Source organism: Mustela putorius, unplaced genomic scaffold, assembly GCF_011764305.1.
Source record: "Mustela putorius furo isolate JIRA1106 unplaced genomic scaffold, ASM1176430v1.1 tig00003909_pilon_pilon_pilon, whole genome shotgun sequence".
Taxonomy (NCBI): domain Eukaryota; kingdom Metazoa; phylum Chordata; class Mammalia; order Carnivora; family Mustelidae; genus Mustela; species Mustela putorius.
In genome coordinates this window covers 24335601-24352938 of record NW_025422057.1, presented here as the reverse complement: position 1 = coordinate 24352938, position 17338 = coordinate 24335601, and positions in this window count along the sequence as shown.

Sequence of the window (17338 nt, the reverse complement as noted above, 5' to 3'; positions counted from 1 at the left end):
TGCTAAGGGCTGGGGCAAGAGGGTTAGGCTGTGCCATCCTCTGTTGCTTTTCCTGCAGGGTCCCAGGAGAAGGACAGACGGGACTCACCCTGCACTGGAGCTGGTGACCCTGTGGTAAGGGGTGGTCATCAACTCTTTGTGTACCATATGGGAGGGTGGAGGATAGGTATGGACCTTAGAGAATTTGCCAAGAGAACCTTAAACCTGAAGAATCACACTGGGACCATATCCATTATTGGAAAATCACTGTGATCTCTTACCTCAGCGCCGTATTTTTTTTAGACAAAGGACATTTGCAGGTAAGGTCAAGCAAAGTAAAGTTATGTCACATGTACAACACTGGAGATTTTCCTGTCCATTCAGGAACATTTTGCAGTCTATCCATAGCCACTGTCCTTCCAAGCCCTTGGGTAGCTTCATAAGAGGTTCACTTCTCTGGGAAAGGGGGTCTATGATTCTTGATCTATCCCAGTATGGCAAAGACTTAGGAGGCAGATGCTGAGTTTGAATTCTGGCATACCATAACAATGAATTGTTTTGAGGATTAAATGAATGAATACAGAGGTAAGATTAGAACAATATCAGGCATATGGTGACTGTTTAAAAAATATCTGCCATTATTATTATTACATAGAAATAATTGATGTTTTGAAATTAGAGAATAAATGATGTTTATGACACTACAGTGTTGAGATGGAATTGGACTTGGTAGTGTGATTTATAGTTGAATATCTTGCAGAAATGCCTCATTGGCTACCTCATGAAAAATTCTGTATATTTCTTTTGTAATCGTGATTTGCAGGCAGATTCTCCACCTTCAGAAATCAGAGCTTCCAGAGGGAAAGATCCTGTTGGCCTCTAGCTGCCACTGTCTTGAGAAGGACAGTGAGTTTCTGTGGATGACAGAGGTCCCATGAACCAAGATGGCATGGGCTCCGGGAGATGACAGGGCAGCTCAGGATGGCTCAGTATGCTTATGTTCAAACATAGGAGGAGTAAATTAAGGCTTGAAAAGGTGGAAGATACTGTCGCTGCTTTTCATTTCCTGCACACCCTGACAGCCCAGGGTGTTAGAAGCAATAACTATTTAGGTACAGGTGTTCCTTCTATAGCCACAGTACAAAAATGAGTGGTTAAAAACACTGGGATTTGCAAATCATTAAAGATAACTGTGAACTCACAGTGGGCTGAGGTGCTTTTAAAATCACAAATTTGAGCTGCATTGTAAAGCAACATTAGGAGATCATACAGTAGCATCATTTTACCCTGGGGTTTTCAGAGTTTCATAAAGAAGTCATGTTGCTAAACCAGCCACTGACTCTCTACTGGGCTGATGGGGAGCTGGCATGGTTTCTCTGTGGCTGGAGAGAAACATGATAAAAGGGACTCCCTGGTCATTATTTGCTGATCAGAGCTTCTCAGTGACTGCTCTCATGGACAGGATTTTATTGTGCTTACCTCTAAAGAAATTGCCCAGAGCAAAGGTTTGCTGTGATAAGCCCTAGAGATGGAGGTAGTTATGCTAAGAGGAGGCAGTAGCAAATCTCTGGTCATGGGCTGTAATTTTGCTATAAAAATTTGTCCAGGGTTGATAATTATCGTTTGATCTCCTGGCCGGCTCAGTCAAATTCTGAAGTTTGACCTAGGCCGGGATACCAATTGGAAAATGTTCTAGAATGAATTTTGAGCAATGTGGCATTTCAGAGTCTGGGCTATTTGAGGAAAGATGCTAGGCCTCTTAGGAAACACAATCAATTATATGGAGATCTAGCTGGAAGAGGAGCAAAGGGAGAGCATTTTAAAATATTAAAATGGTAAACTAGTTTAAAAATATATCTCACTATTTTCTTTGTAGTGGATGGGAAATATTTTTATGGCATTATCCATTTTTAACTCCTAATTCAATGCTGTTTTAGTACACCATTTCTCATATCTATTATTTAAAAGTTCCATTAGGATTTTGAGACCTGTTAGAATTTTATAACAGTATGAAATGTGATACCAATAGGGTACCATTTTTCTTTTTTATAATTAAAGACAGGGTTTTTTTCCCTTTATTTTAAAGTACCTGATTGAAAATATGGATAGAATGTTAGAAGATACGAATGAGCAAAAAGAAGAAAAGGGTATCAACAATCTCACCATCTGTTGGTAACTGGTGTTTCCTGGGACCAACACTCCTCTCATTCCCATGGGTTGGCTGTTCCAGTCGTCCATGCCCACCATTTCTTCTGACCGACTGGTGCTTATAATTCCCAATTGTTAAATGTTTTGAATATTACCTTTGAAATACTACCGTTTTATAATCTTGAGTGTGTCTTCCTGGACTTCTAAAATGAGTATATATAAATCTATTTTGTTTCTAAAAATCAAAGACAAAATTGAGATATAATTTACTTATACCAAAAGCACATATTTAAAGTGTAAAAGTTTAATAGCTTGTGACAAACGCAAATACCCAAATAACTACTGCCACAATCACCACCTTTCAAGAATGCCCTTATGTGGGGTACCTGAGTGGCTCAGCGGGTTAAAGCCTCTGCCTTCGGTTCGGGTCATGATCCCAGGGTCCTGGGATCGAGCCCCACATTGGGCTCTCCGCTCAGCGGGGAGCCTGCTTCCTCTTCTCTCTCCCTGCCTGCCTCTCTGCCTACTTGTAATCTCTGTCTATCAAATAAATAATTAAAAAAAAAAAAAAGAAGAATGCCCTTATGTCCCTTGGCAGTCTATGGTCATAGCCCCCATCCAGCCTAAGCAACGATGGATCTGTTTTTCATCATTATATGTTAGTTATGTCTTAGAATTTCATATAAGTGAAATCATACCCTTATATACTCTTCAGTGCCTGACCTTTTCTCATGTAGTATAATTTGAGATTTACTTATGTCGTTGTGTATAATAGTAATTTATTCATTTTTATTGCTGAGTAATATTCCATTACACTGGCATTATACAATTTATCTATTAATTGACCTGTTGATGGAAATTCAGATTGTTTCCAGGGCTTAGTTATCATGAATCAAGTTGCTATGAACATTTATGTACCAGTCTTTATGTGAAGGAATAATTCATTTCTCTTGGGTAAATGTTGAGGAATGAAACTGCTGGATCAAAAGGTAAGTGTAGGGCACGTGGGTGGCTCAATGGGTTAGGCCTCTGCCTTCAGCTTGGGTCATGATCCCAGGATCCTGGGATCGAGCCTTGCATCAGGCTCTCTGCTCGGCAGGGAGCCTGCTTCCTCCTCTCTCTCTCTCTGCCTGCCTCTCTGCCTACTTGTGATCTCTGTCTGTCAATAATAAATAAAATCTTAAAAAAAAAAGGTAACTATGGAGTATTATGCCTCCATCAGAAAGGATGAATACCCAACGTTTGTAGCAACATGGACGGGACTGGAAGAGATTATGCTGAGTGAAATAAGTCAAGCAGAGAGAGTCAATTATCATATGGTTTCACTTATTTGTGGAGCATAACAAATAGCATGGAGGACATGGGGAGTTAGAGAGGAGAAGGGAGTTGGGGGAAATTGGAAGGGGAGGTAAACCATGAGAGACTATGGACTCTGAAAAACAATCTGAGGGGTTTTAAGGGGCAGGGGGTGGGAAGTTGGGGTACCAGGTGGTGGGTATTATAGAGGGCACAGATTGCATGGAGCACTGGGTGTGGTGCAAAAATAATGAATACTGTTATGCTGAAAATAAATAATAAATAAAAAAAAAAGGTAAGTGTACATTTAACATGATAAGAAACTGTTGGACTGTTTTCCTAACCGATCAGACCTTTCTACATTCCTACCAACGATGATGTGTGTCAACGGCGATTACCCCAATCCTTGTCAGTATTCAGTATTGCCAGCATTTTTTAAGTCATTCTTTTGGATATATAGTGATATCTCATATTTAAATTTATATTTCCTGATAATAATGTCCAGCATTTTTTCATGTACTTTTGGTCATTCGCATGTGAAGTGCCTTTAAAGCTTTTGCCTATTTTTTTTATTAAGTTGTAGAAATTTTTTGTATATTCTGGATACAAAACCTTTGTCAGATAGATGGATTGCAAATATTTTCATTCAGCTTGTGGCTTACCATTCCATCTTCTTAACAGTGTATTTTGAAGAGCAGACATTTAAAATTTTAATAAGGTCTAATTTATTTTTATTTTCTTATGTGGTTTATACTTTTCTAATTAATTTGTGCCTCTTCCAAGACAGTAATGATTTTTTAATCTGTGTTTTTCTTTAGAAATTTCAGCTTCTATGTTTGTATTTACGATCTATTTGGAGTTAATTTTATGTTTGGTGTAAGGTTACAATAGAGGTTCATTTTGTTCCATATGGATATCCAGTTGTTCAACACCATTTGCCGAAAAGACTATCCTTTTCCTATTGAATTATCTTGGAACACTTGTAGAAAATCTATTGACTATTTGTCTAGTTCTGTTTACGAACTCTCTGTTCTGTAGTTCCGCGTTTGTCTCTCTTGATAATAATAGCTTTATGTTAACTCATAAAATTAGATTGTGTAAGATCTTCAACTTTTTTCTTCTTTAGAATTATTTTTATTATTCTAGATCTCTTGCATATCTGTATACAACTTAGAATCAGATTGTCGATTTCTCCAACAAAGTCTGCTGGGAATTCGGGTGGAACTGTGCTGAATCTATAGATGGATTTGGGGAGAATTTTCATTTTAACAATATTGAGGCTTTTTTTTTTTTTAAAATTTTATTCATTTATTTGACTGAGAGAGCACACAAGCAGGGGGAGCAACAGGCAGAGGGAGGAGAGGCAGGCTCCCTGCTGAGCATAGTGCCTGATATGGGGCTCCATCCCAGAACCCTGAGATAATGACCTGAGTCAAAGGCAGATGCTTAACCGACTGAGCCACGCAGGCACTCCAATATTGAGGCTTTCAATCCACGACTATAGTATATGTTCTCATTTGTTTAGATAGTTTTAAATTTCTCTCAGCAACTTCTTGTATTTTTCAGTGTATGGATATTGCACATATTTTATTAAATTTATGTCTAAGTATTTTGCATTTTCTGATGTTACTATAAACAGTATTTAAATTTTTAGTTACCATTTGTGTTATGTAGAAATGCAACTGGGTTTTTTTTTTGATACATTATTTTGTATTCTAGGACGTTGCTAAATTAATTAGTTTCATAGCTTTTTGGGGATTATGTAAAATTTTCTATGAACAAAATCATGTTTTCTACAAATACAGATAGTTTCTCTTTTTTCCAATCAGTATTCTTTTTTTTTTTTTTCTCATAATACTATACTTGTACTGGCCAGGAATTTAATATGATGTTAAATTGAAGTGGTGATAGCAACATCTCTGCTTTGTTCTTGATGTTAGGGGGCAACCCTTCATCATGAAGTATGTTAGCTGTAGGATTTTCATAGATGCCTTTTATTGGGCTGAGGAAGTTCCCTTTTATTTCTTGCTTGCTAAGATATCTTAATCATGCATGTATATTGAATTTCATCAATTTTTTGTATGTATTGAGATAATCATACTTTCTTCTATATTTTGTTAACATGGTGAACCACTTTGATTTTCAAGTGTTAAGCCATTTTTGCCTTTTTTGGGGTAAAACCTACTTTGTCATACTAATGTATTCATATTTTGTTGAATTAGACTTATTAATATTTTGTTAAGGATTTTTACAACTATACTTATGAGGTTCATTGGTCTATAGTTTTCTCGTGATAGCTTTTTATGGTTTTGGTGTTAAGATTTTGCTGGCCTCATAAGCTGAATTGGGAAATGCTTCTCTTTCTCCTGAAACAGTTTGTGTAGAATGGATATTATTTCTTCCTTAAATACTAAATATAATTTGCCAGCTAAAGTCATCTGAAATTATAATTTTTCTTGTGTGAAGGTTTTTTTTTAAAGGTATATAGATTTTTTAAATGATTTTATTTATTTATTTGATAGACCGAGATCACAAGCAGGCAGAGAGGCTGGCAGAGAGAGAGGAGAAAGCAGGCTCCCTCAGAGCAGAGGGCCCGATGTGGGGTTTGATCCCAGGACCCTGAGAACATGACCTGAGCTGGAGGCAGAGGCTTAACCCACTGAGCCACCCAGGCATCCCTCTTGGGTAAAGGTTTTTAAATAGATATAAGGTTATTCAGTTTTTCTCTTTTACGTTCTGTCACTTTTTATAATTTGTGTCTTTGAAGGAATTCATGTATTTCATATAAGTTGTTTAATTTATTGACATAATATTGTTCAAAAAATATTCTTATACTACTCCAAACACTGATAGGATCCGAACAAATGTTTCCTATTTCATTCTGGATATTGGTAATTTGAATCTTCCCTCCTTTTTCATATTACATCATATTACATTACATTATATTATATTATACTGTATGTCGGGGATGGGGAGGCAGAGGCAGAGAGAGACGCAGGCTCTCCACCGAGCAAGGAACCCGATGTAGGACTGAATCCCAGGACCCTGGGATCATGACCTGAGCTGAAGACAGGCATTTAACTGAGCCACCCAGGCATCCCTCTCCTTTTTCCTTTGTGAGAGTCTAGCTAAAGTTTATCAACAAAATTTTATTGATATTTCTAAAGAACCAGCTCTTTATTTCTTCAATTATTCTCTAATGTCAGTTTTTTATTTCATTGACTTCTGCTCTAATACTAGTATTCCAGTCATTTTGGGTTTAATTGGGTTTAATTTTCTCTTGTTCTTATAGCTTCTTAAAGTAATTGATTTTAGCCCTTTCCTTTTTTTTTTAAAAAAAATAGCCTTTAAAGCTTCACATTTTCCTCTAAACTTCACTTTTAATGCATCCCACTCATTTTAATATGTTATGTTTTCATTATTACTCAGTTTAATTAGTTTCTGCCTTTTTTAATGACTATTTCTTTTACTCATGGGGTGTTTAGAATCACGTTTTTAAATTTGCAAACATTTAGGTACTTTTCCAGGTAGCTTTTGTTACTGATTTTTAATTTAATTCTGTGGTCATCAAAGAACATGTTCTGTATACTTTATTTCATTTTACTATTTTATTTTATTTTATTTATTTCCTGTGTAGTTAACATATAGTGTTGTATTAATTTCAGGTGTACAATACAGTGACTCAACAATTCCATACATTGCCCAGTATTCGTCATGACAAGGCCCCCCCTTTAAATCCTTATGACCCGCTTCACCATTCCCTCACCATCCTGAAACATTTGAATCATTTCAAATTTATGGGCCAGAATATGGATTATCTTGTTCCTGGTTCTATGTGTCCTTGAAAAGGATATGTATTTTGCTTCTGTTGGGTGGAGTATTGTATAAATGTCAGTTAGGTAAAGTTGTTGCTAATCTAAATTTTTACTGATTTTCGTTCTTGTTTTATTGATTACTGAGAGTGGACTGTCAAATCTCCAAATGTGATTGTGGTTTTCTCTGTCCTCTCACTGTTAGTTTTTGCTGCATGGATTTTAAAGCTTTAAATAGTACGTAAATATTTAAGATTATGTCTTCTTGATAAATTGATCTTTTTATTATGAAATATCTCTCTTTCTGATAATATTGCTTGTCTAGAAGTCTACCTTTTCTAATATTAATACAGTGACTCCAGAAGCTTTATTATTGTTTTCATATATTTTTATATCATATATTTCATAAATATTTCATATATCATATATTTCACATACTGTTTTCATATTACATTTTTTCATGTCCTTTTTAAAAAAGATTTATTTATTTACTTTAGAGAGAGCACAAGCAGGAGCAGCAGAGTGAGAGGGAGAATCTCAAGCAGACTCCACACTGAGAGCAGAGCCTGATGTGGGGCTTGAACTCATGACTCTGAGATCATGACCTGAGGGGAAACTAAGAGTTGGACACTCAACTGATTGTGCCACCCAGGCACTCCCATATCCTTTTACTTTTAAGGTATTGGTATCCTTATATTAAAATATGCTCATTGTAGATAGAATATAGTGGAATATTGCTTTTTTTCCAGTTCAGTGTGGCCATCTTGACCTTTTTTATTAACATATAATGTATTATTTGCCCCAGGGGTACAGGTCTGTGAATCATCAGGCTTACATATTTCACAGCACTCACCATAGCACATACCCTCCCCAATGTCCATAACCCAGCCACCCTATCCCTAACCCCCTACCTCCCAGCAACCCTCAGCTTGTTTTGTGAGATTGAGAGTCTCTTGTGGTTTGTTTCCCTACTGATCCCATCTTGTTTCATTTTTTCCCTCTCTACCCACCACGACTCCCTGCCCTGCCTCTCAAATTCCTCATATCAGAGAGATCATATGATAATTGTTTTTCTCTGATTGACTAACTTCGCTTAGCGTAATACCCTCTAGTTCCAACTGTGTCTATGCAAATGGCAAGATTTCCTTTCTCCTGATGGCTGCATAGTATTCCATTGTGTGTATATATATACATTCTGTCAGTTGTCTTTTGGTTTTGTTGACTATTTCCTTTGCTGTGCAAAAGCTCTTGACCCTGGTGAAGTCCCCATAGTTCGTTTTTGCCCTTGCTTCCCTTGCCTTTGGTGATGTTTCTAGGAAGAAGTTGCTGTGGCTGAGGTCGAAGAGGTTGCTGCCTGTGTTTTGCTCAAGGATTTTGACGGATTCCTGTCTCACATTGAGGTCTTTCATCCATTTGGAGCCTATTCTTGTGTGTGGTGTAAGGAAATGGTCCAGTTTCCTTTTTCTGCGTGTGGCTGTCTGATTTTCCCAATACCATTTGTTGAAGAGACTGTCTTTTTTCCGTTGGGCATTCTTTCCTGCTTTGTCAAAGATAGTTGGCCATAGTGTTGAGGGTCTATTTCTGGGCTCTCTATTCTGTCCCATTGATCTCTATGTCTGTTTTTGTGCCAGTACCATACTGTATTGATGATGACAGCTTTGTAATGGAGCTTGAAGTTTGGAACTGTGATACAACTAAATTTGGTTTTCTTTTTCCAATATTCCTCTGTCTATTCGGGGTCTTTTCTGATTCCAAATAAATTTTGGGATTATTTGTTCCATTTCTTTGAAAAGGATTGATGGTATTTTGATAGGGATTGCATTAAATGTGTAGATTGCTTTAGATAGCATAGATTCACTGTATTTGTTCTTCCATTCCATGAGCATGAAACATTCTTCCATTTCTTTGTATCTTCCTCAATTTCTTTCATAAGTACTTTATAGTTTTCTGAGTACAGATTCTTTGCCTCTTTGGTTAGGTTTATTTCTAAGTATCTTATGGTTTTGGATACAATTGTAAATAGGATTGACTCCTTAATTTCTCTTTCTTCTGTCTTGCTGTTGCTATATAGAAATGGAACTGATTTCTGTGCATTGATTTTATATCCTGACACTTTACTGAATTCCTGTATGAATTCTAGCAGTTTTGGAGTGGAGTCTTTTGGGTTTTCCACATAAGGTATTATATCATCTGCAAAGAATGAGAGTTTGACTACTACTTTGCTGATTCAGATGCTTTTTATTTATTTTTGTTGTCTAATTACTGAGGCCAGGATTTCTAGTACTATGTTGAATAGCAGCGGAGATCGTGGACATCCCTGCGGTGTTCCTGACCTTAAGGGAAAAGTTCTCAGTTTTTCCCCATTGAGAATGATATTTGCTGTGGATTTTTTAGAGATGGCTTTGATGATATTGAGGTATGTACCCTCTGTTCTTACACTGTGAAGAGTTTTGATCAAGAAAAGATGCCATGGGTGCCTGGGTGGCTCAGTGGGTTAAGCCTCTGCCTTCAGCTTGGGTCATGATCTCAGGGTCCTCGGATCGAGTCCTGTGTCGGGCTTTCTGCTCCGCGGGGAGCCTGCTTCCTCCTCTCTCTCTCTCTCTCTGCTTGCCTCTCTGCCTACTTGTGATCTCTCTCTGTCAAGTAAATAAATAAAATCTTAAAAAAAAATAAAAAAGAAAGGATGCTGTATTTGTCAAATGCTTTTTCAGCATCTGTTGAGAGTATCACATGGTTCTTGTTCTTTCTTTTATTAATGTATTGTATCACATTGATTGATTTGTGGATGTTGAACTAACCTTGCAGCCCAGGAATAAATCCCACTTGGTCGTGGTGAATAATCCCTTTAATGTACTGTTGGATCCTATTGGCTAGTATATTGGTGAGAATTTTTGCATCTGTTCATCAAGGATATTGGTCTGTAATTCTCCTTTTTGATGGGGTTTTTGTCTGGTTTTGGTATCAAGGTAATGCTGGCCTCATAAAATGAGCTTGGAATTTTTCCTTCCATTTCTATTTTTTGGAACAGTTTCAGGAGAACAGATATTATTTCTTCTTCTTCTTTTTTTTTTAAAGATTTTATTTATTTATTTGACAGACAGCGATCACAAATAGAAATGCAAGTAGGCAGAGAGGCAGGCAGAGAAGGAGGGGGAAGAAGGCTCCCCACTGAGCAGAGAGCCCGATGTGGGGCTCGATCTCAGGATCCTGGGATCATGACCTGAACCAAAGGCAAAGGCTTCAACCCACTGAGCCACCCAGGTGCCCCATTAATTCTTCTCTAAATGTTTGGTAGAATTCCCCTGGGAAGCTGTTTGGCCCTAGGCTTTTGTTTGTTGGGAGATTTTTGATGACTGCTTCAATCTTCTTACTAGTTATGGGTCTGTTCGGGTTTTCTATTTCTTCCTGGTTCAGTTTTGGTGTTTATACATCTCTAGGAATGCACCCATTTCTTCCAGATTGTTAAGTTTGCTGGTGTATAGTTGCTCCTAATATGTTCTTATAATTGTATTTCTTTGGTGTTGGTTGTGATCTCTCTACTTTCATTTCTGATTTTATTAATTTGGGTCCTTTTCTTTTCTTTTGCATAAGACTGTCAAGGGGTTTATCAATCTTATTAATCCTTTCAAAGAGCCAGCCTCTAGTTTTGTTGATTCTTTCTACTGTTCTTTTGATTTCTATTTCATTGATTTCTGCTCTGATCTTTATTATTTCTCTTCTCCTGCTGGGTTTAGGCTTTCTTTGGTGTTCATTCTCCAGCTCCTTTAGGAGCAGGGTTACATTGTGTACTTGGGAACTTTCTCATTTCTTGAGAAATGCTTGTATCACTATATAATTTCTTCTCAGGACTGCCTTTGATGTGGCCCAAAGATTTTGAACAGTTATATTTTCATTTTCATTTGTTTCCATGATTTTTTTTCAATTTTTCTTTAATTTCCTGGTTGACCCATTCATTCTTTAGTAGGATGCTCTTTAGCCTCCATGTATTTGAGTTCTTCCCAACTTTTCCCTTGTGATTGAGTTCTAGCTTCAGAGCATTGTGGTCTGAAAATATGCAGGGAATGATCCCAATCTTTTGGTACCAGTTGAGACCTGATTTGTGACCCAGGATATGATCCATTCTGGAGAATGTTCCATATTCACTAGAGAAGAATATGTATTCCGCTGCCTTGGGATGGAATGTCCTAAATATATCTGTGATGTCCATTTGGTCCAGTGTGTCACTGAAAGCTTTTATTTCCTTGTTGATCTTTTGCTTGGATGATCTGTCCATTTCAGTGAGGGGGGATGTTAACATCCCCTACTATTATTGTATTATTGTTGATGTGTTTCTTTGATTTTATTATTAATTGTTTTATATAGTTGGCTGCTCCCATGTTGGGGGTATGGACATTTAAAATTGTTAGATCTTCTTGTTGGACAGACCCTTTAAGTGTGATATAGTGTCCTTCTTCATCTCTTATTATAGTCTTTGCTTAAAATCTAATTTATGTGAGATAAGGATTACCACCCCAGCTTTCTTTTGATGTCCATTAGCATGTTAAATTGTTTTGCACCTCCTCACTTTAAATCTGGAGGTTTCTTTGGGTCTAAAATGAGTTTCTTGTAGACAGCATATTAATAGGTCTTTTTTTTTTTTTAATCCATTCTGATACTCTAAGTCTTTTGATTAAGGCATTTAGCCCATTTACAGTCAGGATAACTATTGAAAGATATGAATTTAGTGCCATCGTATTGCCTGTAAGGTGACTGTTACTGTATATTGTCTCTGTTCCTTTCTGGTCTATGTTACTTTCAGTTTCTCTCTTAACTTAGAGGACCCTTTTTAATATTCCCTGTATGGCTGGTTTGGTGTTTGCAAATTCTTTTAGTTTTTTTTTTTTTTTTTTTTTTTTGTCCTGGTAGCTTTTGATCTCTCCTATTTTCAATGACAGCCTAGCTGGATATAGTATTCTTGGTTGCATAGTTTTCTCGTTTAGTGCTCTGATTATATCATGCCAGTTCTTTCTGGCCTGCCAGGTCTCTGTGGATAGGTCTGCTGTCAATTTAATATTTCTACCATTGTTTGTTACAGACCTCTTGTCCCAAGCTGCTTTCAGGATTTTCTCTTTGTCACTAAGGCTTGTAAGTTTTATTATTAGATGACAGGGTATGGGCCTATTATTATTGATTTTGAGGGGAGTTCTCTGTGCCTCCTGGATTTTGATGCTTGTTCTCTTCGCCAAATAGGGGAAATTCTCTACTATAATTTGCTCCAAGATACCTTCTGCCCCTCCCTCTCTTTCTTCTTCTTCTGGGGTCTCAATTATCCTAACATTGTTTCATCTTATGGTATCAATTATCTCTTGAATTTTCCCCTCATGGTCCAGTTGTCGTTTGTCTCTCTTTTACTCAGCTTCTTTATTCTCCATCATTTGGTCTTCTATATCACTATTTCTCTCTTCTGCCTCATTTATCCTAGAAATAAGAGCCTCCATTTTTTATTGTACCTCATTAATAGCTTTTTAAAAATTTCAACTTGGTTAGATTTTAGTTTTTTTTATTTCTCCAGAAAGGGATTCTCTACTATCTTCTATACTTTTTTCGAGCTCAGCCAGCACCTTGATAATCGTCATTCTGAGCTTTAGTTCTGACATATTACTAATGTCCATATTGATTAGGCCCCTAGCTGTTGGTGCTGCCTCTTCTTTTTTTTTTGTGGTGAGTTTTTCTGCCTTGTCATTTTATTCAGATAAGAATAGAGCAATGAGAGATCAAAATACTAATATGGTAGCAGCGACTCAGAACAATATACACTAACCATATCAGAAGAGATCTGAAACCAGGGGGAGAAGAAAAGGGGATAAAAAAAAGAAAAAGAAAAAATATATATATATATTAGATTGGTGAGTAGAACAGAGCCACACACTTGATTGTGGGTATATTTTTGTCTGTTAGTAGAAACTACCTCCCAAAATTTTAAAGAAACACACACACACACACACATAAGGGTAAACACGATGAAGGGATGGAATATAACTGTAAAGATGAAAATTTTAAAAGATCCTAAAAAAGGAATAAGAATAATAAGAAGTTGGTTGAGAAAAGGAGTAAAAAAAAAAAGGAAAACATGTGATCAGCTGGGACACTAGAACAAAGCCAAGTGGCTATATTTAGGGTATATTTTGCTCTATTAGAAGGAATTGTATCCCCAAAATTTTAAAGGAAAAAAAAAACCTATATGTTTAAGATTTAAGAAGGTTAAATACAATGAAGGGATAAAATATGACTATAATTATAAAAATTTAAAAATATTTTAAAAAGGTATTGATAAGATAAAGTAGTTAAAAACATTAAAATAGGAAAGAGGAGAAGTTAAAAAAATAGAAAAAGAAAAAAAAATTAAAAATTTAACTTTGAAAGACTAGAGGATCATGGGGAAAAAGCCATGAATTCTGTGTTGCTTTTCCCTAGCTCTGGACTTCCACAGTTCTCATTAATCGATTTACTTGGTCTTGGCTGGATGTTCTTGTTAATCTCCCTCCCAGGGAGGGGCCTCTTGCAGTGATTCTCAAACGTCTTTGCCCTCGGTGGAATTGCACTGCCCTCGCCAGGGGCCAAGCTAAGTAATCTGCTTGGGTTCCCTTTCCAGAGCTTTTGTTCCCTTAATGCTTTTCATACAGCTTTGGAGTACGGGAATGAAGATGGCGGCCTCCCAGTCTCTGGCCCTGTATGAGCTGAGAGCTTTGGGCCACAGTCCTCAGTGTGCCCTCAGAGAAAAGCAGTCAGTCTCTCTTGTCTTCCTGGTCTCTGGCCACGCTCTGAGCTCACAAGGCCTGTGATCTAGCACTTCTATCTCTGGGGCTCAGCTCTGTTTGCAGTCTCTAAATCCTAGCAGATTCCTGCCATGCTGCTCCTCTCAGAGGAGAAGGAAGGTAAGTCTCCCCAGATCAGTCACTTGTAGGGTCCTTGCTCAAAGAGCAGTGGCCTGACTGTGCCTTGGATCATGGTTTAAGGTAACTGTGAGCTGAGAGTGCACTTCTTATCTCCACCTCTGCAGCCAGCTTCCCCGCTCTGATACCTGGGACCTCTATGACCCTCAGACACTCCTGTGTTTTTGTGTCCCTGCAGGTCCTGAGGCCACACTGTCTCCACAAGGGCTCCACCCCCACTTAGCCTCTGGAGTGATGTACCTCAGTGGAGCAGACTTCTAAAAGTTCCAATTTTGTGCTCCACTGCTCTCTCACTTGCTGGGAGCCAGCCCCTCCCCATATGGTCTATCTTCCTGTTGCTTTGGATGCACTTCTCCACACATCCTACCTACTGGAAAGTGGTCGATTTTCTGTTCCTAGAATTGCTGCTCTTCTTCTCTTTGATCTCCTGTTGAGTTTGTAGGTGTTTAGAATGGTTTGATAGCTGTCTAGCTGAACTTCTGGGTCCTGATGATATTTCAGGTCCTCCACCATCTTGCTCCTCTCTCCTATCTTGAACTTTTAATTGGAGGAATTAGACCTATTACATTTAATGCAATTATCAATATTTTTTAGGTCTACCATCTTACTATTTGTTTTGTATTTGTCCCATCTGTTTATTGTTTCTCTTTTCCTGTTTACTTTGTGTTGAGTTTTCTTTTCAGCTTTATTGAGGCATAATTGACAAAGTTGTAAGATATTTAAAGTATACAATATGATTATTTGACATGTATACGTTGTGAAAGGATTGACCCCATTGAGTTAATCATAACCTCCATCACTTCATATATTTACCTTTTTGGAAGGGATGACAACATTTAATTTCTACTCTCAGTAAATTTCAATTATACAATGCAGTGTTATTAATTACAGTCATGTTGTACATTAGATTCTTAGACCATATTCATGTTATAATTAAAAGTTGTATCCTTTTGCCAACTTCTCCCATTGCTTGTTGTTATATTGTTTTCTTGTTTGTGTTAGACTGCAAATATTCTTATATTTGTTCCCAGTGAATGTAATGTCTTTTGTTTTATAAAATTTGTCTTTATAATTGGTTTTTAGGATATGACTATGATGTGCTTTGGTGTGGTTTTCTTTATGTTTATCCTGCTTGGGGGTTATTGAATTCTTGGATCTACAGATTATAGTTTTCATAAAATTTGGAGAAAATTTGGCCATTCTTTCTCAGATTTTTTTTTTTTTTGTGCACACTCTGGAGTTACTATTATTTTTATGTTATACAGTTGGATAGTATTGAGTAGGCATTAAATTCTCTATTTTCCCTCCTTTTTTGTTTTGTTATTCATTTTGAATAGTTTCTTTTGCAATGTCTTAAAGTTTTGCTAATATTTCCTTGGGAAGTATGTACTCTGTGGTTAAACCACATTTAATAAATTTCTTATTTTAGATATTATATTTTTCAGCTTTAGAAGTTTCATTTGGTTATTTTTAGGTCTTCTCTCTCTCTCTTTCCTCTTTATATTCATTCTTCCTTTACATCCATGAGCGTATTTATCATGGCTGTTTTGAAATTCTTATCTACTAATATATCATCTCTGTAATTTGTGACAGTTTCTATTGAGTAAATTTTCTCCTGGTTTGGGTTGCATTTTCCTGCATCTTTGCATGTCTGGTAATTTTCTATTAGATGCTAGATAATCTGAGTATTACATTATACAGTGTCTAGAGTTTGTTGTTTTTAAAAAGTGGGCAAGTTTGTTATGGTAGATAAATTGCTTGTGGATTACCTTAGAGGGTTATCCAAACAATTTTTGAAGGGATTTTTAAAATTTCTTCTTGCGAGTGAGAGAGGGACAGAGAGAAAGAGAGAGAGACAGGGGGAGGGGCAGAGGGAGAGGCAGGCTCTTCACTGAGCAGGGAGCCTGATGCAGGACTCAATCCCAGGACCCTGGGGTCATGACCTGAGCCGAAGTCAGGTGCTTAATCAACTGAGTCACCCAGGTGCCCCCAAACAATTTTTTATTCTTATTTTTATTTTTATTTTTTAAAAAGATTTTATTTATTTATTTGAGAGAGAGAGAGTCCTTAAGCAGGGGGAGAGGCAGAGGGAAAGGGAGAAGCAGATCCCCTGCTGATCCAGGAGTCTGACCTGGCGCTCAATCTCAGGACCTGGAGATCATGACCTGAGCCAAAGGCAGATATGTAACCGCCTGAGTCACCCAGGTACCCCAATTCTGCCTTACTTTTAGAATTACAGAAAAGTTGCAAGAATAATTCAAAGAATTCATTGATATTATTCATCCAGATTATCCAATTTTTTTATCATTTTATTTTATTTGCTTTATTCATTTATCTATGTTTTTTCTGAACCATTTAAGTAAATTGTAGAGATGATGTCTGTTTATTTCTAAATATGTCAGAATGTATTTCCTAAAAAAATAAATGTTACATAACTCTAATAAAATCTCAAAAAATTAACATTGATATAACACTATTTTTCTAATCTATAGAATTTATTGAGATTTTTACAAGTTGTCCCATTTCTGTTCTTTATAGCAAATGAAAATTCAATATTGTATCTCTTTAAACTCCTTTAATCTAGAAGGGATCTTTAGTCTTTCTTTGTAGTTCATGGCACTGAAGTTTGTTTTTGTTTTTGTTTTTGTTTTTAAGATTTTATTTATTTATTTGACAGACAGATCACAAGTAGGCAGAGATGCAGGCAGGAAGAGAGAGGAGGAAGCAGGCTCTCTGTGGAGCAGAGAACCTGATGCGGGGCTCGATCCCAGGACCCTGGGATCATGACCTGAGCCAAAGGCAGAGGCTTTAACCCACTGAGCCACCCAGGTGCCCCTGTTTTTTTTTTTTTTTTTTTTTAACTCAATTTGATTTTGTTTAATTTTTTTTTTAAAGATTTACTTATTTATTTGAGTGGAAAGTGGAACAGAGGGAGAGGGAGAGAGAAACTTAAGCAGACTCCACACTGAGCAGGAAGCTAAGACGGGGCTCTATCTTACCACACTGAGAAGGTGGGATGTGTTTTGGCTCAATCCTTCTACCCAGGCTGGTATACAGCAGGTGACAGCACGAGGGAGGGTGGATGGGCAAGGCTGTGGGGCTCTGCACTCAGAGGCTCTTGCCACTCAAATCCCCCCTTGGCCAGAATCACCTTGGGCCCCACTCCCTCCC